Here is a 21,349-nt window from a genome sequence, read left to right on the forward strand (position 1 = left end):
TCCCCATTCAGTCACTATAGATTAACTTAAGTCATCTTTATAAAATATAAATGGGAGTTTAGCTCTCGATTGCTGTCCCATAATGCTTGAAATAAAATCAAACTCTGAGCTCCTTACCAGGCCCTGGAAGACCCTATGTGACCTGGCGTCTCAACCCTGGTCCTCATACACCATATATTTAGGTTGAGGACCTCTCTCAGGTCTTTCCCACCCTAGGGACCCTGCATATTCTGATTCCCTCCCACCTCTTGCCTGACTCCTTCTCATTCTGTAGGTCTCAGTTTACATATCCCTGTACTGTGAGGCTTTTCTTTACGACCACGTAACTAAAATAGCTCCCCCTCCCATATTTGTTTCCTTTGTAATTGATAATCCTGCATGGTCTGCTTCTGTGATTTGTATCTGCTGCCTTGCTAAAATGTACACTCCATGAGGGCGGGCACTGTTTGTCTCCTTGCCATTATAGCTCAGGTCTCTAGTAGAGTGTCTGCCTCATTCCTGACACTCCAAACATATTTGATTGGATGGCTGGAAACAGGGAGGGAGGAACGAAGAGTAGCCATGAGGTGAGCACAAAGTTTTGGAAAATATGGCTAAGTTCAGAGTATTGGAGACCATGGAAGAAAGAAATGAAGAAGGGGAAATGTCCATAGGGGAATGCAGTATGTACAGATGTAGGACAATGAGTGTGGTGGTCATGACAGTTGACCTGACATCCATTCCACCCCAGTGATTAGTCCAAGCCATTCATAATAACCATATTTTCTTTGTGTGGATTGGCCTGAGTGATGAGACATGCGTGTAAGTAGGCGGAGTGAGCTCTGGTGCTATTTTCCTCACAGAAAGCGATGCTCTCACTCCCTCCTTGGAGGTGGTCCGGTCCAAATATGAGGGTTGGAACTCCTGGAACTGTCTTGCTTCCAGATGGAAGATGAAAGCATCACAGAAAAGGAAGGGAGCCAGAGACGTGGAGCCAGAGCCCTTGTGTTCTGCCCTCTCAAGTTTGCTTTCTTGGTTTTACAGTAAGTGATATGATGAATGCCTTCTTCACTTATCTCAGTTGCTTTTAGTGTTTCTGATGACCCCAATGAAACAGTGAGAATCTGTCTAGATGAAGAAGCTCCTTCATACTGGATAGTGGTAGGAATTCATTCTGAAAGGGTGAAGTTTTGAGCAGGGCCCCTGAATAAAGGACTGAAGAAGTCTATACAGTGCTTAAGAAGAAAGAATCTGGGAGTTCCCATCGTGGCGCAGCGGAAATGAATCTGACTAGGAACTATGAGGTTGTGGGTTCAATCCCTGGCCTCACTCAGTGGGTTGAGGACCCAGTGCTGCTGTGAGCTGTGGTGTAGGCCACAGATGCAGCTTGAATCTGGCTTTGCTGTGGCTGTGGCATAGGCCGGCAGCTGTAGCTCCAATTAGACCTCTAGCCTGGGAACTTCTATATGCCGTGGGTGCGGCCCTGAAAAGCAAAAAAAAAAAAAGAAGAAGAAGAAGAAGAAGAAGAAAGAATCTGGGTGCACACTGCCTGAGCTTAGTCTCTTTCCCCCCCCTTTCTGGCTGTGTGACCCCTTTCTCTGCCTTATTGTTCATGTGTCAAGTGCTGTGTCAGTAATACCTACTTCATAGGGTTATTATGAGGATTAAACAAGTTCATCCAAATAAAGCTCCTAGAACAGTGCTTGGCCCACATTAAGCATTTAATATGTTGGCTATTATTCTTAGTAGTGGTGAAATTTGATTATTTCATAATTAATAGTTCACAAACATCTGTGTTCATAAGACCTAATTAGAAAGTTTGTGAAATCCTGGGTTCCCATAGCTAGAGCATTTTACTGGATGGACATGGATTTGACCAGTGCATCCTAACATCCTAACATTCTGAGAAACTGCAGAGAATACTAAAGTCAGTGGGTCTGTACAACAGTGAAGTATCTTTTGAGTATCTTAATGGGAAACTGAAGTTTGGAGAATAGAAATGAACAGGTTTTGAGATGGTTACTTAGGATATGACACAGGTAATTTTGTCAAGCTTTGGTATAAAAATCCATGGCAGATTTTGAGCCTCTGTCACTTGAAGAATGATGGTGCGTCTGGAAGGTGAGTATGTTTGCCGAGAATTTGGTTTTTTTTTTTAATATGATGGAGGTCCACTCCGGGCCATGCCTAGTAAGCTGTTAGAAGAGGCTGACCTGAAGTTTTCTCTGAAGGGAGAGCCAGAGAAGCAGCATGCTGCCTTGTGGGGATGGTCACCGCCAGCCAGCCTTCACTTGGCTCAGCTAGACTCACATATCAGGCACCCTCTATTTAGTTTCTTAAGTACTAACGTGAGATTGCCTTGCTTGAAATTCTGTATCACTGTGTAATTTTCTTTATGTTTACTGGAGTTTTGATAACTTTTCCATAGTTTGCAATTCTCTTGTTTTTCCTCCTATAATTTATTGAAGATTCAGTTAACTAAAGACTTTGAATTTTGTTGTCTATACTAAGAACCTGTTACATGCCCCTATCCTGGACACTTAACACATGTTTTTTGTAATCCTCACTCACAACAGCTTTGCAAGGTAAACACACATCTTTTGTATGTGAGAAAAGTAAAGCTCAAAGAGGTTAAATTACTCACCTCAAGGCATAGATAGCTAGACTTCAAACTGAGATGTGTCCAGGAAGTCCTTGCTCCTATGACGTTTCCGCTGAGGTATTCAGCCATGTACCCTAACATATACTGCTCAACTATGCTTATCACTGTTTTGAAGTCTATGAAGGGACTTTTCATAAGTCCATAAGATGCTGTCATTCTGCTCTTTTTGTGTTGCCTATAGCAGGTAGGTGTTTTTGATGAGTAGTGAAGAACAGATCCTGAAGGGCCTATTTTCTCTCTTCGTGAAGCAAAGTTATTGTTATTTGAATAGTTTAATTTTCACATCCATGTATCATTTTCTCAAATGAGACATTAAATCCATTTACTTCCATTTCTCCTTCCTCCTCTGTCCTGACAAATAAATTACCATAAGAATAAACCTTTTTGTATAAAGATAGGAAAGGAAAATGTAGTTATTAAAACTAAAAATAAAAAATAAAACATTGACTTCATGTCTAAAAAAGAATCTCCTTTATTTGGGGATAGAAAGAAACACTCTTGAACACAGTTTAAGAATCATCCAGAAAATGTCTAGCTGAAATCCAAGTATTCAAAAGATGTTTTCATATATTAGCCAACTTTTTTTGTATTGTTATGGGAATTAAATGTATTGTCTAAACACTGTGGGAAAGATGTTCAATAGAGCTTTGTGAATTAATTGGAGAGTTTTACATGCTAGTAGAGTATTGATATATTTCCAGGAGCTTGTGAGGCAATGAAAAGCAATGAGAACAATGAGAACAATGAGGCAATGAGAACGCTGTCCACTCTTTCACTGGGTTAATGGAATTGGGTTTTCTTTAAAAAATTTTTTTGAAAGAAAATGATCTGTAATGGTAGGACTTTCTCGTTACTTTTATCTATAGCAGTGGCTTTAGGAATAAAGATAATGACAGTACTCTGCCTTTGTAGAAGCTCCCAGTGTCCTCGCTCTCACATTGCTACTCTTGTTAAGTAGAGACAAAGAACACGTGTAGGTGAAGCCCCTCAAGTACTAAGTGACAGTGATATTTACATGTGGCTCTTGAAAACAGGTTCTGTTAATGTTGAGTCCTACCTCTGAATCTACTAAAGCACGTAAGGGTCAGTGCACACTCAACTTCAGTAGGATGCTAACATCTAACATGAGCTTCACAGCAAAGCATCTCTTCCTTTTCTTCCTCAACCCTTTCTCACCTCTCACCCTCAGTCTTTCACTTCCTCTGAAGGGTGAAATGTGAGTATGTAAGGAAAAAACAGAAGAAAGGAGAAAGAAATCAGCTCGTAAATTGTTTACAGCGGGGAATTCCCTGGTGGTCTAGTGGTTAGGATTCAGTGCTTTCACCACTGCAGCCCAGATTTAATTCCTGGTCTGGAAACTGAGATCCCACATCTTGCTGCTGCATGCCTTGGCCAAAAACAAAAGAAGAAAAAAATTGTTTACAGTGTTACTGGTTTTCCTTTTTTTTTTTCTTTTTAAGATGTGAAACTCTTTTTTTAAACAGAATTTGATTTCAAACTCCAGAACATGTAAAAGCTGGGCTGCTCCAGTAGGGGTAGGCATACAAAGCTGAGTCCTCATTAACATACCATCCTCCTCCTCTGAGAAGGAATGGCAGTAAGGAGGAGGTGGTTTTTTTGGTTTTTGGTTTTTGTTTGGTTTTTGTCTTTTAGGGCCACACTCACAGCATATGGAAGTTCCCAGGCTAGGGGTCCAGTCAGAGCTGCAGCTGCCAGCCTACACCACAGCCACAGCAATGTAGGATCCAAGCTGCGTCTGTGACCTACACCACAGCTCATGGCAACAAGCAAGGCCAGGGATCAAACCTGTGTCCTCGTGGATACTTGTTGGGTTCATTTCCACTGCACCGCAATGGGATTTCTGAGGGGGAGTTTTTTAAATAACGCATAACAGCACTTTTTGAAAATCACTGCTCTCACCAAAGAGGCGGGCCTTTTGGAGTATATTAAGTTGAGTATAATGTGGAGGAAGACAGATTTTGCTGTTTAAGAGGAAATCAGCAAATTTTGTTTGGAGCTCAATATGTAAAAAGTATTAGCATAACTTAATAGATTTTAAACATTGAATAATCAGACTATTAGTTAATTTTTTCGTTACTTTCCTGTTAAGATTGTTCCTTAACAAGAAATTGTTCTTTGGAAATGGCATGAGTATAGTATAGTATGCTTAAAATGGAAGGATTGTAACCATTGAAAACACTCAGATTTCTCTTGAACTGTTAATTTTATTGTCCTTTTCTTAGATAACATATTATATTCAATAGACCTGTCTTATGAGTTGTATAATGGAGTTTACAGATTTATCACCATTCCTGATGTATCTTTGGGGTTTTTTTCCCTGATGTATTTTTGGATCACCTCTTAAATACAAAATAGAATTTTGCAGTGACAGTAAAAGAGTATAAACAAGAGTTTTAGTCTCTGAAAACCACTTAATTTGCAATAACCACTGTATATAGAAAAACCTTCCTGTTCTCAGATAGTATCCATTTATTTGAATTACTAAGCCCTGTAGACTGGAGCTTAAGGGTCTCAGTTTGGTTATTTTGTTATCATAAATGTGACATGACAGAAAAGCAGTTATGTGATGCTTAGTGAAAACACAGCCTCAATATTTAGCAGTTAAAATTAGTTTAACATAATTTCAGTAAGAATATGGCCAAGTTGGCCCACACACTGTAGTGTAAGCCAATAAATAATCTGAAGATTATGATGTACAATTGCTAAATAAGCCCTTGCAAAAAATTCATTGTAAAACTACCTTTAAATTTAATACATTAACTAAAAAGCCATGTCGGTAAACCCAGCTGATCATGATCATATGGTTATATATAACTTTCAATCCAGAAGATTTGGATAAATGTTCTGTAGCTATACCCAGAAATCAGCTTCTCAATAATTTCTATAAAATATTCTTTATGTTTTCTCAATACAGTAATTATATCACAAGCTATTTCAAATTCAAAAACAGTATGTGTAGAGAAAAAAAGCAAGAACCTTTGCCTTTCTTAGTTCTCATTACTCTAATTTAGAATAAATGGTACCTTTTTAATTAATTAATGTTTTAAAATTGTGGACTGCAAGGTGCCATAAAGTGCAAATTACCATTTATTTGAATCAACTCTCATCATGTGTTAAAAGGCAGAATAAAAGGAAAAACCAAAAATTGTAACGAATAGTATCAGCATTTAAACACAGATTTCCAAAAATAATTGTCATATTAGACTTTAAATGGACTTTGGCTGAGATGATTTTTAATCTTTTAAATATTTAGAAGGCTTTTTATTATACAACTGTATAGCTCAGTGTGCCAGTTATACCTTTTTGTGGGTAAATGACTGCTGTAAATCTCTGCCCAGCTCTGATATGTTCTCATTTCCTCTTTACTTTCTTATCCCAAGAAGGATAATATTTGAGAATAATACTTTCTATTACTCTGTCCCAGTTTAGTGGTAGCGTTCTCATTTTTGAATATTTCTTATTCAGTTAAAGATAACTTAAATGCTTTGAGGAGTCCTCCCCTGTGCCACCCTATAGCCATGGTTTACATATAGATTCATTTCCAGGTAACAGTAACATACAGACTAATTTTCTGCTACTTTTTTCTCACAATTCACAATGAAATTAATAAACTCTAAGTATGGTCCTGTAAGAATAGACATTGTTTGATTTCATGATAAAAAATTCTTTATTAGGCTGCAACTGAAAATACTAAACACTGTATTTTCAGCATTTGATGCCTTTAACAGGTCCCCTATTCATATTATAAGATGTTAATTGAAGCAAAAAATAAAAATTTCTGATAGTAGACTAGTACTGCATGTTTATTCTTTCAACCAGTAATGACTGAGTTTCACTCTCTGTGTTACCAGGCCTCTGAGATATGGCAGTGAACCAAATAAAATCTTGTTCTCAAGACTGTATCTTTTCCACCAACTGAATTGCTATGTTATTGATTTACTCCCTTATAGAGAACTAGGGTAGCTTTGTGAAAGTAAACAAAAACATCATAAGTTCATACCCTAAAAAAAGAAAAACTTGAAAGTCAGCTGATTACATCCTCTCATATGTGAAGTTGGAGTCCTGTTTGGTTTTAGATAAATGGTGATGAAGTTCTTGGAGTGTTTTAATGAACTGTTAATGCAGATGAATGTTCTGGACTAAGGTCAACAGTGAAATATATGTTTTTGAGCATCATCTGGCACTATACATTGGTTTAAAAATTTTTGAAAACCAAATTGATACAGATTTATACTGGCTGATGACATCTTATTGGCTATAATTAACATTCAGAATATGTGGTGTCTGAATGTTGAAAATACCATGCAATATTAAGGAATCAAGAAAATGATTTGTCTTTATGGCTTTAAAAAAAGAACATGTGTGTATGTGTATATATATATATACATATATATGTATGTATGAATGGGTCACTGCTATGCAGTAGAAATTGTCAGAACATTGTAAATCAACCATAATAAAAAAATAAAAAATAAAAAAATTAACGCTGAGCTATGTTATGTTTTTGTTTAATACTCACAAACTATTCAGCCCAAGTAAAAGATAGACTTAACAGAGTAAGAGTAAATGAAATATCTGACCCATCAGTAGTCTTCCCTTATAAATATATAGCCCTTAAGAAAAATTAATTATGGAAAAACATCATGTCTTGCCTTTTTTCCAAGATGTAAATATGGGGAAATATATAGACTCCTTAGGAATGGTAAATTTTTTAAGCTACTTTGTTTGTAAGGATAAAAGAAAATTTTCCCTTTTTTTCCCTCATTTATGTTTAAGATAAATCCTCAGTGTTATATTTAACTACTTATAATACAATGGAAACCCTTTTCTTTGAACATATAAGCATAAAGATTTCCAATAATCTGCAGCTAATATGCATTGTATGAAGCTAATAGATTGGACAGAACACTGCTGCTGCTTGAGTCCAAGTTAATAGTTTTAAGATCAGCTGATTATACACTTAACTACAGTGTATGAGCAGTGGGTGTTGTGCTTATTTTTATTACAAGCTCCATCATTGTGCTTACAACATGTTAAGTAATCTGAGTTCATGCTTAAATATATATTGAATGTGGTAGCCAAGGAGCTATGTTTAAAAGGTATGTTAAAAAAAAAATGTCTCAAGGTGACATTCACTTGCTTACTGGGTAACATAACCCTGGATGATGGTTTACCTCAGACTTTATAATAAGTAGTAATATTTCAGTATCAAGCTAGAATTCTGAAGAGGATGACGTTCACATCCCCCAGTTATGCATTGGCCCTACTAAACTAGCCAAAATCTAAAGTCAAAAACTAAAAAGACAAAAAAAAAAAAAAAATTTGGAGTTCCCATCGTGGTGCAGTGGTTAACGAGTCCAACTAGGAACGATGAGGTTGCGGGTTCAATCCCTGGCCTTGCTCAGTGGGTACAGGATCTGGCGTTGTCATGAGCTGTGGTGTAGCTTGCAGATGCGGCTCGCATCCCGCGTTGCTGTGGCTCTGGCATAGGCTGGTGGCTATGGCTCCAATTAGACCCCTAGCCTGGGAACCTCCATATGCTGCAGAAGCGCCCTAGAAAGGGCAAAAAGACTAAATAAATAAATAAATAAATAAATAAATAAATAAAGTCAAAAACTTCTTAGAACCAAAAAAGGACACCTCGAAATGATCACCCCATCATGTGTCCAAAAGGATCTTCCGTATATTGCTAAAGTCTCACCCCCTTCCTAGTTCTAAAATTTCATTTTAATATGATTATATATGATACATGTTTTATCACTTTCCTCCTCTCCAAATACATAAGTACACAAACTAGTGTAAGTTATGTAATTACATAACAATTGAAAGGAAACATGGATGCCTCAAGGTGTGTGTTTAAACAAGTTGAGATGTGATAAGGAAGAAAAAAATCTGAAGAAATTCTGCCAGAGTTAAGCTCCATTTCTCCCCTTATCCTGTATCTGGAGCAACCAGATTTTTCGTTTGTTTAAAAATAAAGCATTTGCACACAGAATGTTAGCTTATTTAAAAAGCCTTTTACTACTGTGAATTGCTACGTTATTTACATCTCAAGATTCACACAAAGTACAGTTCAACCAACTGTTTAGTATCTTGAAAGCAGTTTTGTGTCTACTTTCATGATTTGCCTAAAAGTCTTGCAGATACTCCTTGGGTTCGTTTTGGTAGTAGCTGGAATTGGAATGTTATCATTTCTAATGAGCCAGATTGTGCTTTAACCAAAGCTGGCCAATCTGTCATTTATATCCCCACCTGTTGTTTCACTGGGACTTTGATGGGTGTTAAGTCAGTTGTGGCAGTGCAGAGGCGGTTGCAGGGTGGGGCTGGTCCTAGACCCAACCATGGGTCTAGCCCTAACTGCACTGCTGGACTCCATGCTCCCAATAGGGTGCAAGATGAACATCACGCATCCTCTTCCACAGAATGAAAAGCTCGAAGGTGAAAGTTAAGTGACTGGCCTGAGGTCTGAGTCACACATCCAGGAAGTGGCTGTTTTGATCATCTCCTCATCTCTTTGAGAAGATGATTCCTGCCATAGTGTTGTGGGGGTCGAACACACTCGACCCAGCACTTGCAAGATGAGATGGACAGCTTCAAGGAGGCCCTGTGGACTTACAGGGGAGCTGCACCTGTGAACAAAGTGACCAGCCAGAGGCTGTGGGAGGCAGGCTTGGTGGTACGAAGGGAGCGAGGTATCCCTAGTCCCCACCGAAGGATGTGATTGGCTTCTTCAAATGGTCCTGCAAGCCAGCAGGAGACTGAGCCAGTTCCTTAGGGATAGGCAGGAAGGCACCTGGGCCCTTTGGTAAGAAGGGCTAGGATGGGAGGGTAGCCAGCAGATAGGTATTCAAGGCCTTCTTGGTTTTACCAGATGTCAAGATGTCCCATAACATTGAACCTTGACTTTGCGTATTTACATCACAGTGGCCAAACCAGGATTCTAATTATATACTTTCTGATTCCCTGACCATGTTTGTTCCACTGTTGCATGGCATTTCTTCCCCTTGCTAGGATCATAGATGAACATTAGTAACTAAATACTTTCCTATCTCTGGGCATTTCTTAGTCGTGTTGTCTTATGAATTTATACACTGTTATCTGTTGTATTCTCACAAGATACTAGAGTACTCCCATTTGGGAAGGAATTTGAGAACTTGTTTTCCTTTTAAAGGAAATTTGAATATAAGTCCTAGTTGTATCTTGATTTAGAGTTTTCTTCTTCACAGAGAAAATTTTTTTCTTTCAAGAATTCTGCCCTCCCTTCCCCAGATAAAATCTTATTTCCCCATATTCCATTGTTGTTATTAGAACTTTTTTATTCTCCCTTCACAGCCATGCAGCTAGCCTCCCCCAAGTCTGGAATGCCCTCTTCCTCCAAATGCATCTCCTACATTAGACCTTTTCAGCTACTCCTGCACATGGTGACATTCTTATACCGTGGGCTGAATACTGCAAGAAATATTATACAACCTAAGAGATGGTTCCTGCTATTGAGACTTTTAGTGTAGAGAACAAGAAATTAGGATTGCACAGTGCAGAGGTAAATAAGTACACATCCAACTTCGTGCTCAGGCCCCCAACGCCATCCATGAGCTGGCTTCTGCCTGCCTGTACAGCCTCCTTCTCTGCTGGATTTCCTCCCTTTCGTCTGACTCTGTTCACAGTGGCCTTCTCCCTGCTTCTCATCTTCTGCTTCTCCATGTTGTTACTCAGCCTGGAATTCTCTTCCTTTCAAGTCTGGCTCTTTTTCTTCTTTCAAGCCTCTTCCCAAGTATTACCTCTAAAGACACTTGCTTGACCATGCTACCCAAAGTTGACCCTCTTGACTGTTCCAAGCTTAGTGATTCCCTGATCAGTCTCTTACTATCTAAGGGGTTTTTTTCAAGGCATTTCATTCCTCTGTGCCACAGTTAGCTAATCTGTAAAATGGGAACATTTTAATGGATCAGGTTGTTGTGAGAGTTAAATACATGAGTATATGTAAAGTGCTAATTATAAGTCCCTTGGTATATAGTGAGCACTCAGTAAACACAGTTTCTAGTCCTTATCATTAAGCGTTAAAAAGTAGCATAACCCATCAGGATTACCTATGGCACAGTGGGTTAAGGATCCAGTATTGTCACTGCTGTGGTTCCAGTTGCTGCTGCAGCACAGATTCAATCCCTGGCCTAGGAATTTCTGCTTTCTGCAGGCACGTGTGCGCACGCTCGCACACACGCACACATGCACGCACACATTAACATAACCCATGAATGCTCCAAGAACTGAGAAAGGGAAGAAATCCTCAAAACCCTTTGTTACCACAAAAGCCATTTTGTGAAGGTGGAATTGGATGTCATTGTATCTATATAGAGTCTTGATCGTTTCCCACAATCCTCCTCCTTTGGATTTCCGTAGTTCTTTTGGTTTTTCTCCCATGATCCTGACCTTGATATTCCTTGTGTTAGCACTGCGTGTGTGTTCTCACCAAAGGTGTGGTTGTGCATTTCTGCATCCTAGCACCATTGTGCTCAGCATGCTGAATAAGTGACCACATACTTGATCAGTATAAAAAAACACTCGGAGAGATGCCATGAAACCAGCAAGTTTAAGAACAGTCACTGTGAGCAGGTGGATATGGTAGGAGCACAGGGACTCCAGAGATCAGTTACTGGAAATAATCTGGGGGGACATACTATTTAGGGGGTCTCACTTGGTTATAGGGTCAGTTTAACTCAACTGAAGAGCATCATTTCATGCAAGTCTCTGATCTAAGAGTGTGGGACCATAAGCACAAACTGATATGCATTCCCTTGAAGCATTTGCAGTGGATTCAGTTGGGACTGGAGTGGAGAGAAGCAGGAACGATGTTCCAGGCACGCTCTAGAAAGGGCACAGGAGGAAGCACAGGGTGGACAAGGTCCAGGAATTCAGTTTGTCTAGAAAAAAAAGGTTTCCTTATTCTAGAGCAAGAGGAAAAAAGATTGAAGCAATGGACCCAAAATTTTGGAGAATTTAGGGTACCAGGACTAGAACATGGGCTTTATTCTGTAGACGTCTAGAAGCCTGTGGATGGTCTGAAAAAAAGATTGGCAGAAGCAGTACTCAAAATTGAATAACACGTCTTTTCTCTGGTATTACAAATTCCTAGTTTGAAAAGATTTGGATAAAAAGGGACAAATCTCAGCTTACACGTCAGGCACTTTTAGTAGTTGTACAGTTTTGGTACTAAGTAAATTCTATAGCACAGTGACAGGAAGTTGATGACAGGCAGCCATTAGCTCTTAGTCATGTCCTTGATATTTAAAGTATTAAAATTGTCCTTTTCACTAGAGTTTATGCATGGTGAGTTTGATATATCTTGAAATATTTATGAAACTAGTTATTGTGCATGTGGCCTATCCCACATGTAAATGGAAGAGAAACTTACCATAGTTCATAAATTGAAATATTTGGTTTCAGCTATACTCAGATTGAAACCATAAAAGAATCAGAATGACTATAGTTCTCTGATTGTCAGATTTACCACCATAGCTACAAATTTCCTAACTACTACATCTCAGGATTCATGTAAGGTTTGTAGCTTCTTTGCAAGCATGTTTGAATATTCACCACATCACACAGTTATTATTTTTGTCTTTCTTTTAAGGAAAACATGATATTATTACATTTGTCCCCAAATAATTGAAAGTCAAATTATTTTCATACACAACGAAATTTGATAAGAGTACAAGATTTGGAGTAACAACGGAATAACACTTAAAAATAGATTGATCAAAAGAAATATTTTCTATTTCTTGACACATTGAGTTTTTGGTGTTTTGCTTTGTATATGTGATTTAAAAAAAAAAAAACAAGCCTATTATTTTAATAGGATATTTCTGTGAATAATCAGAGACTCTGTCCCCTAGTGAACATTATAGAAGGAAGCCACGTGACTGAGTTCCTTACTAATTGGTTGTCACCTATTGTTACTTGGCAGATGCCGGAATCCTCGGAGTAGAAGGATACAGAGTGTGTCATATCACCTGTGCCAGAAAATACTGCCAGACTCAGAGGCACCCTCCCCCAGGTCTGAACCCTGGAATTGTGCTAGGGATTCTCGCGGATCAATGTTAGGATTAAGGTAGATCTGGGAAATGAAATTAGAATTTTAAGGGAGCCTTGGTGCTGGCCAGCTGCCCAAAGCCTCCAACACCCCAGAGATTATGAGAGGGAATCTTGGGAGATCTGGAGTGAATTATACATACTCTTACCATGAATGTTCTCCAGCCTGTCTTCTTAGCAGCTGCCTCAAGCACTTTGCAACCCCCATCATATGACTCCAGCTTTTGAAAATGGAAAGATAGACTTTTATTTTAAGGTGCTATAGTGAGAGCTCCTGCTGTGGCAAAACAGAATCAGCAGTGGCTTGAGAGTGCTAGGATGCGGGTTCAATTCCTGACCCAGCACAGTGGATTCGGCATTGCTGTGGCTTACTTCGCAGCTGCGGCTCGGATATGTGTGCCATGGAGCAGCCAAAAATAAAAAGGTGTTAACATCTTCAGCCAAGATGCCTTGTATTGCCCAGCCACCTCCCACAATCCGAATGTATGATTCAAGTACCATGGTACGTTCAGTGATTTGCCCAGTTTATATTTAACCTGAATAGTCTGAGGCTGCCATGGCTTTAAAGCCTACCTTATCTCAACAGGTTATCTGAATAAGCCACCAGTGGAGCCAGAAAATCTATATTTATTAATCCTAGACATTCTTATCCTTTTTGATAAATTGTTAATAAGTTTTAAAATAATGACGTGCATTATTTCCACATTAGCTTTTATACCTCAGACTCTAAACAGACCAAGAGTTTATGCTATGTGAACAGAAATATATTAACATCAAAAGAGAACACTGTATTTCTTGATAGAAAGGAAGTGGTCACAGCTCAAGTCAGCCAAACAAATCTGTCAAAGCTTTGAAATGTAGAGCCGTTAGGTGAGATACTGAGATAAAAGGTAAAATAAGATCAGCCTAAATGTTTCAGTCTGGTTAAGTTGATTTGTATGCGACTGATAAATTTCACTATTAGTAGAATAGTTTTCAGATATTAAATAACTATAGAGAATTGAGTTATTGTTTGACTTGGATTTTTGTAGAAGGCTCTTCCTACCATTTTGTTGCCCTCCTTCCTTTCCTGTTCTCCCTAGAACTGGCCCTTGCCGACCCCCAGCAGAACAGCTGGATATTTAAATCCTGAGACTCGCTCATAGTTAGACAGGCCAGTAGTTTGCTGATACAAGCCCAGGGAATTTGAAACACCTAGAGGCTGTTATCAAAAACATTTACTGCTGACATTTTAGTTATTAGAATTCAATAAACCCTTTGGAGACTGAGCTCATTGTAAAAATGTTGGGATTTTTTTTTTTTTGTCTTTTGTTGTTGTTGTTGTTGTTGCTATTTCTTGGGCCGCTCCCGCGGCATATGGAGGTTCCCAGGCTAGGGGTCGAATCGGAGCTGTAGCCACCGGCCTACGCCAGAGCCACAGCAACGCGGGATCCAAGCCGCGTCTGCAACCTACACCACAGCTCAGGGCAACGCCGGATCGTTAACCCACTGAGCAAGTCAGGGACCGAACCCGCAACCTCATGGTTCCTAGTCGTATTCGTTAACCACTGCGCCACGACGGGAACTCCAAAATGTTGGGATTTTTAGGCCAACTCTCAAGCCTCTGAAGTCACCTGGCTTGGCAGTGTGTCAGTTGGGTATTCTGAAGCATCAAATGAAACCTAAACTAACTCTGGTATTGGCAGGTAGCCTCCATGCCTGTCAGTCAGTTAGAATTGTTGGAATACCATCCATCTACTTAAGCCTGATTCAGAAAACTGGAGAAGGAAAGCTTAACATGCAGAGGTCATGCCGTCATCTCTCAGCAGGGAAGCAAACAGTTGTGTTCTTGCAGAAAAGCCCACTAATGTATATGTGCCCAGAGGAGCCCCCCAACACTGCTGATCAGTGTCACTGATTGTAGCTTATTTTTAAGTCATGTGTTCAATATAGCTTTGTGGCATTGTTTTTGAAAGGCAGTTATTAATTGTATAACACTTGAGGCAATATTATGAGTTAAAATTTAAATATGTCATTTTTTTAATTACCAAAAATAGTGACAGAAAAGAAAACTCTTCACTTGGGTCGTTTGAAACACTTGTATGTGTATTTACCGATGCTGTGACATTTATGTTCAAGAATATTTCATATTTATTTAAGAACCTTAAGAATGATATTACAAAGCATTGCTTTGTAATTTAAACTGAAGATTCCCAGTGTTCCAATTGTTAGTTAGAATTTAAAGTTCCATGACTTTTATACTGCTAATTTATAACTTTAGATTTAAATGTAGCCTGCGTAATGCATGTTTTGAAAAGGAAACCTGTCTGAAAATTAAAAGAAAAACATAAGTATATTTTAATAAAGACACGGAATGTTGTTACACTTGTTAAATATTAATAACAGTGGGATTAGGGATACTGACTGAAATAGGAAATTAGGGTGAAAATCAGTGAACTGATTTTTTTTTTATTGAATTAAACTAAAAGAGTTTTAGTGAACTAAAGAAGAATACCACTAAATTTTAAAAATTCTGTGACTCATATATAGAATTAATTTTTAAAAGTTTAAGGACTTCTTGCAACAGAAGTTGACATCATTTCATATCTGCAGCCATTGTGGTAAATTCTGAGTATGAAGGAAGATTTGTTTTCTGATCCTAGGTGTTCATAAAGACATATAAAGCATTTTTATGAACCTTCATGTCCTCCTGTGTGTAAGGAAGAAAATTTTGCTATGAAATGTAGTTTTAAGTATGCTAAAGTGCCTTACTCGGGGAGCTGAGCTTTCTGTGTTTTTTTCTACATCTTCTTAACAAAGCTTGTGTTACAAGCCTTTTTCTTTTTTTTATATCTAAAAAAAAATCTTTAAAAGGGCAGAATTTTGTAAATTGATAACTTAGCCACGAGATCACCCTCTCCTCAGCTTGTATCCCCACCAGTTTGCCATACAGGGAGACAGAGGAGGGGTCTTCTCTCTGGTTCCTTCATATTTCCACATTTTGTCTGGAGTTTCCCCCCTACACCCCAGAGGAATGTGGTTTGAAAAAACATCCTCCACCACACTTTTATTTGCATATTATTTAATTTTCTTTGATAATGCATCATATCAAATAGCTATCACAACCAGGAACTAAAGTAATTACAAACCAACATCTCCTTAGGTATATATCTTCTGCATGCCCTAGTAAAGTCCCTTGCAGTAACAGCAGTACTTACCAGTTTTCCATCCACCTCTCTGGCCAGTGCACATCATATCTAGCCACGGATGGGCCAAGTGTTAGGCCTTCTCTTCCCATTCTGTCTCCCTCTCTGAGTGATCTCAGCTCTGCCTGTGGCTTCACTCACCACCTCTGAGCACCAAAGCAGTGACCTCTTGGATATATCATAAAGACATTGCTACCTTCAGGTTCATCTCAGCTGAGGTTCCCCAGGAAAAAAAGACCCTGAAGCAGCAAGCTCTGTGCCATTACTTCATTGGGGGATAGAATCCCAAGAGGGAAGAAGGACCAGGAGAGTGTGGTTTGGTTGGAGGGAGAGCCCATATGTGTAAGGTGCTGAGTTGTCTTCCACTGGCCAACCCTGTAAGATCATACCCCGGCTGTCCTAAGATGGTGCATTGTGGAAGGAGGAAGAATTTTTCCACTAGTTCCTGTCTCCTGTTGTTCAGAAGTTTCTCTACATAGTACCTTCTCCACACCCCCAGCCAGTTAATGGGATGGTGTGTGAAAGTGGGGACCCAAAGCCATAGCAACACAGATGCCATGGAGTGAGAGGCAAGGGCTGCCCCCAGGCGTGAGCACGGCACCGTAACAATATACCCAGGTGACACTAGTACTGATGAAAGAGCTAAAATAGGACAGGGAGGTGTGAGAACCTCAAGTGGTCCATTGATGAGTCCAAGATGGTCTGCCCTTCACCACTCAGATCCACCATGCCTTGCATCATAGCTTCCATACTATAGCATGGGCCTCTGCTTTTGTCAGGGTCAGATACCCTCACTTCCTCTCTGAGACCAGAGATACAAGTGCAGTCAGAACCTGAGTCCCCTGCCACAATCACATGCAAGAGGCCTGAGGTGAGAGAAAAAACAAACCACAGTTTTTGCTGCTACAGCTGACCCCCCAGAGACCAGAACTGTTACTCAGCATCACCTGCTACTGCCTGTTCCACATTTCCTTCACCAGTGGCAGATTTGCCTGATTTGAATTGCTTGCCAGATGAGTTGACCCAGATCATCTTCACTCTGAGTTTTAGTTGCCTTGTTGTTGTTGAGCCATAGTTGCTGATCCAAAAAAGTTCTTTGCAGAGTTCCGTTGGTGGCTCAGCAAGTTAAGAATCTGTCATTGTCACTACTTCGGCCTGGGGCCCTGCTGTGGCACAGGTTTGATCACTGGCTCCAGAACCTCCACATGCCTGCAGGCAAGGCCAAAAAATAGAGAATTCAAGAAATTGCTTAGTTTTAGTTTACTTTAGCAATCTTTTTATTTCTTTTTGTGTGTGTGTGTTTGTCTTTTTAGGGCCACACTCCTGCAGCATGTGGAAGTTCCCAGGTGAGGGGTCGAATCGGAGCTATAGCTGCCAGCCTATGCCACAGCCACTGCAACACCAGATCCGAGCCGCATCTGTGACCTACACCACAGCTCACAGCAACCTTAACCCTCTGAGGGGAGCCACGGATTAAACCTGCATCCTCATGGATCCTAGTTGGCTTCTTTACCATTGAGCCACAATGGGAACTCCCATCAATCTTTAAATTTCTTAGTGGTTCATAAGGTAATAGCTTATCATCATTCTGCAGTCAGTGAAGAATGGTGTTATACAGTGGTCTTCTCGGTCTCTCTTGACATAGATGGCATCCTGTGTGAATCAGAAAGTGGGCATTTCCTTCTCCAGGCCACCCTTGCAGCCAAGGTGTGAGGTATGAGGACACCAGCCCCTCTACCCACTGTCTTTGGGAAGGGAATCCAGCAGTACCATGTGTAGCAGCTTCAGCTGGCCTAAGTTTTATAAAGAATAATTTCCAAGTCCATGATTTTCTTTTCTGTGGAAAGGTGCATATGTATGTGTAACTGGGTCACCACTCTGTACAGGAGAATAAATAAAAGTTTTTTTTTTTAAAAAAAAAATAATTTCATCTCAGAATTTGGAACAGAAGATTCTGCATAGTTTCTGGCTTGCTCTCCTGTTTTTGAACGGTGTGATTTGGAGGAAAGGCTGTAGGAAAAGTGACTATTGCAGAGTGAATATCATTCAGAAAAATAAGTTGCTATTTTTAAAAATCATTCTCTTTAAGGCAGTTATTCCTAATGGAGAAGCCCATTGTGAAGAAGTTTTTATCTGGGGGTATCAGGGTGTCTCTGGGCAGACAGGAAGTCTAGCAGAATTTAATTTTGATTGAGGCTGTCCGGGTCAGTGACCTCATAATCTTTTCAGAATGAAGCTCTGGCCGTGAAGCATTCCAATCTCACTCCTAGGAACTTTGGTCAGTGCCTGAAAGGCTTGTCTGCCTTTGATGTTTGATGGAGATCTTTATATTTATGTCAGTGTTTTTGTTGGACCGTAGAGACCCTGGAACTTCTTTTCACATCGATTGTGTCCAAATTTTAATTTTTACAACCTTCCCTTGCTGCCAAAGCAAAGGAATTTACCCACTACAATTTAGATTTTGAAGACAATTAGGAAATGGTCTACTAAATTCCTATGTTTAATGCATGGCCTGCCATGAGGATAGTGATAAGAAACTAATCAAGAAGGATATTAGTTGTGGGAAACAGTCAACTAACATGAAGTACTTGGATTCTAGATACCTTCTAACGATCTGAAACGCCTTTCTATTGTTATGAATTGGAAGGTTTATAATTTATGTTTTAGGTTTATAATTTATAATCAAATATATCATCTAATTTTATGTAAAATAGCTTTTCCTGCTTATGATTCCTTTCTCCACTGTAGTGCAAAGTGCAGTTTGTAATAACCTGACCTGCAATTGCTGTCTGGGAGCATAGGTAATTATAAGAGATTAGAGGGGAAAGCTGCAATTTAAGAGATTAGGCGAGGTAAATCAGGCAGAACCAGGATCTGTGGTACCTGGTGCAAAAAAATAATGTCTTCCAGCGCACAGTTCCCGCTTACTTCTTCCTACATCTCAGCGTTCACCACAGACTGAAACTGTCTCATCTTTTCAGTGCCTTTTAGGGATGTGATGTTATCCATTATCCAAAGGAATCAGTAGTGTTCTGTTAAATTGGGCCTCTAACCTTACTGCCCCAAAGTATGTCATTATAAAATATACCAGCCAAAAGGGTTTGAACTGGAGAAATTTAGGGTCACTCTTGCAGTTTCAGCATGTCAGTATAAATGCCCCACCATTGGCGTGCCTGTTGCAGCTAAAACCATGAAAATGCTTATCCTGTCCTAGTAGAAACCATTTAGTGAATGAAGGCATTCGTGGGAGATTTTTATTGTTAGCCATGTTGTTAGACATCAACAAACTGCTTACATGGATTTCTTAAAATTTGTTGAAAAAAACCAACAAATCCTTGTTTCTTTTGACCACTGCATCGCCTTTAATTACCACCAAATCCCGGAATGGTCAGGAGAAGTACGTGGATGGAATTCAAACATTTGCTTCTCGTTTTTAACTCTAATTTTAAAAGTTTGGGTGGGGTGAGAATGAGGAGCTGTGAAATTTTGTGACGTTTTTAGCATATCCAGTTATATTTTCTCTTTCTACCACTGCCCATTACTGATAATTGAAAAACCAATTATCATTATTTTTTTATCTTGATTGGGAAAACTGTCACCTGGTTCCATCAATCTTTTCATTATGTGACTAGATATAAGGATGTAACAGTTCCAGTAATGCTGCCGGTAATTTTTCCTGGGAGACGGAGGGGCAGGGAGAATGATCACACAATTGTGGTTTATCAGTTCTACGAGTTTATCTCATATAACCCTGTTTTGAGTTAACTGAATAATCCAGTAAGCAGCATTTTAATATCTCATAGAGGGAAAGACTCAAAGCTGGCTAACAATGAAATTTCCCATTTTTCACTGGCAGGAACCCCAGCCCCATAATGGGGAAGGTCCCACCAGTGCGAAGGCCCCACATGGGGACCCGTCCCTAGTGAGGACATGTACCCCTGAAGAGGAGTACCCCTGGCCGCTGGCCCACGCCACCCTGCACGTGAGTACAGCAACAGCGTTGAGGACCCCGGAAGGTGTTCCATTTCTTAGTGGCCATTTGTCTGATGTGAGAATTGGCCAGACCCTCTTCTTCTGCATCCTCTTTAGCATTTCAGGAAAGTAGATGTAGGCCTCCTTTGTATCCCTCTGCTTCCTCTTTTGCAAAATTTTTTGTAAGATTTTTATCTTTTCCATTATAGTTGATTTACAGTGTTCTGTCAATTTCTACTGTATAGCAAAGTGACCCAGTCATATGTGTGTGTATATGTCTATATGTGTGATATATGTATAGATATATACACACACTCATTCTTTTTCTCACAGTATTCTCCATCATGTTCCATCACAAGTGACTAGCTATTGTTCCCTGTGCTATACAGCAGGATCTCATTGCTTAGCCACTCCAGATGCAGTAATTTGCATCTACTAACCCCAAACTCCCAGTCCATCCCACTCCCCCCACTCCCCGTCTGCAACCACAAGTCTGCTCCCCAAGTCCATGAGTATGCTTCTTTTCTGTAGAAAGGTTCATTTGTGCTGTATATTAGATTCCACTCTTTTGCAAATTGAATAGAAATTATTTGATTAAGAGGTTAGGGCTATTGGTTAAGACTCAGGGTAAATGGTATTAGCTGGACAGTCTGTTGCTACCTAGAGCAGTCCTGTTCAAGAGAACATTCTGTAGTAAAGAAAATGTTCTCTGTGTGTACTTTCCAATACAGTAACCACTAACCCCATGCTGAGTACTCGAAATGTGCAGCTAAGAAATTCAGTGTTTAATTTAATTGAATTTAAATTAATTTAAATTGTATTCTCCCTGTGTGACTAGTGGCTACTCAGTTGGACAACGAAGGCCTCCATTTAATGTTGTGTGCCTGAGACATCTGGCCTCCTCGAACATTTCTGCAGATATACCTATTTCCATTTCTTTAATAACCCGGAAAATTTTCCTTGTATTATATTCATTACTCTATGTATGATTTGCTAACAGTAAGAAAATACTTAAAAATTCTCATTTCAAAATTTATTCACCCATATTGCCCTTATGTAGTTTTAATTACTTTATGGTATTAAGAATTAAGAATTATTCAGTCTTAAAATTATGAAGTAATATCTATTTAAATATCCCAGCTTTATTTTCTTCTTACACGTTTTAATTTGCAACTTCAATATATACGTAAAAGTAATTACACACATTAAAATAACTTTCCCATGTTATTATTCCTTTTTTAAATGAGACTATAAAATATCCTACATTAGTACAGTATGTGCAGTGTTTACCAAAGTATTAAATTTAGCATTTACTCATTATAATACAGTACTTATATAAGTTTCAAAGTTTGGTTCTGATAGGTGGGTTACTGAAATTACAGCTTAATTAAATTTAGAGTTTTAACTGCTAGATTAAATGTCCCTCCACTATTGAGCTATCATT

The 21,349-nt window shown here is 39.3% G+C and overlaps 1 protein-coding gene across 2 annotated transcripts in view; it reads left to right on the plus strand.

Annotated features, from left to right (window-relative positions):
• UBE2E2 (ubiquitin conjugating enzyme E2 E2) overlaps window positions 1-21,349 on the plus strand; it is a 381,267-nt gene that overhangs the window by 221,400 nt on the left and 138,518 nt on the right. The gene's annotated exons all lie outside the window — the stretch shown is intronic.

Source organism: Phacochoerus africanus, chromosome 1 (genome assembly GCF_016906955.1).
Source record: "Phacochoerus africanus isolate WHEZ1 chromosome 1, ROS_Pafr_v1, whole genome shotgun sequence".
Classification (NCBI taxonomy): Eukaryota; Metazoa; Chordata; class Mammalia; order Artiodactyla; family Suidae; genus Phacochoerus; species Phacochoerus africanus.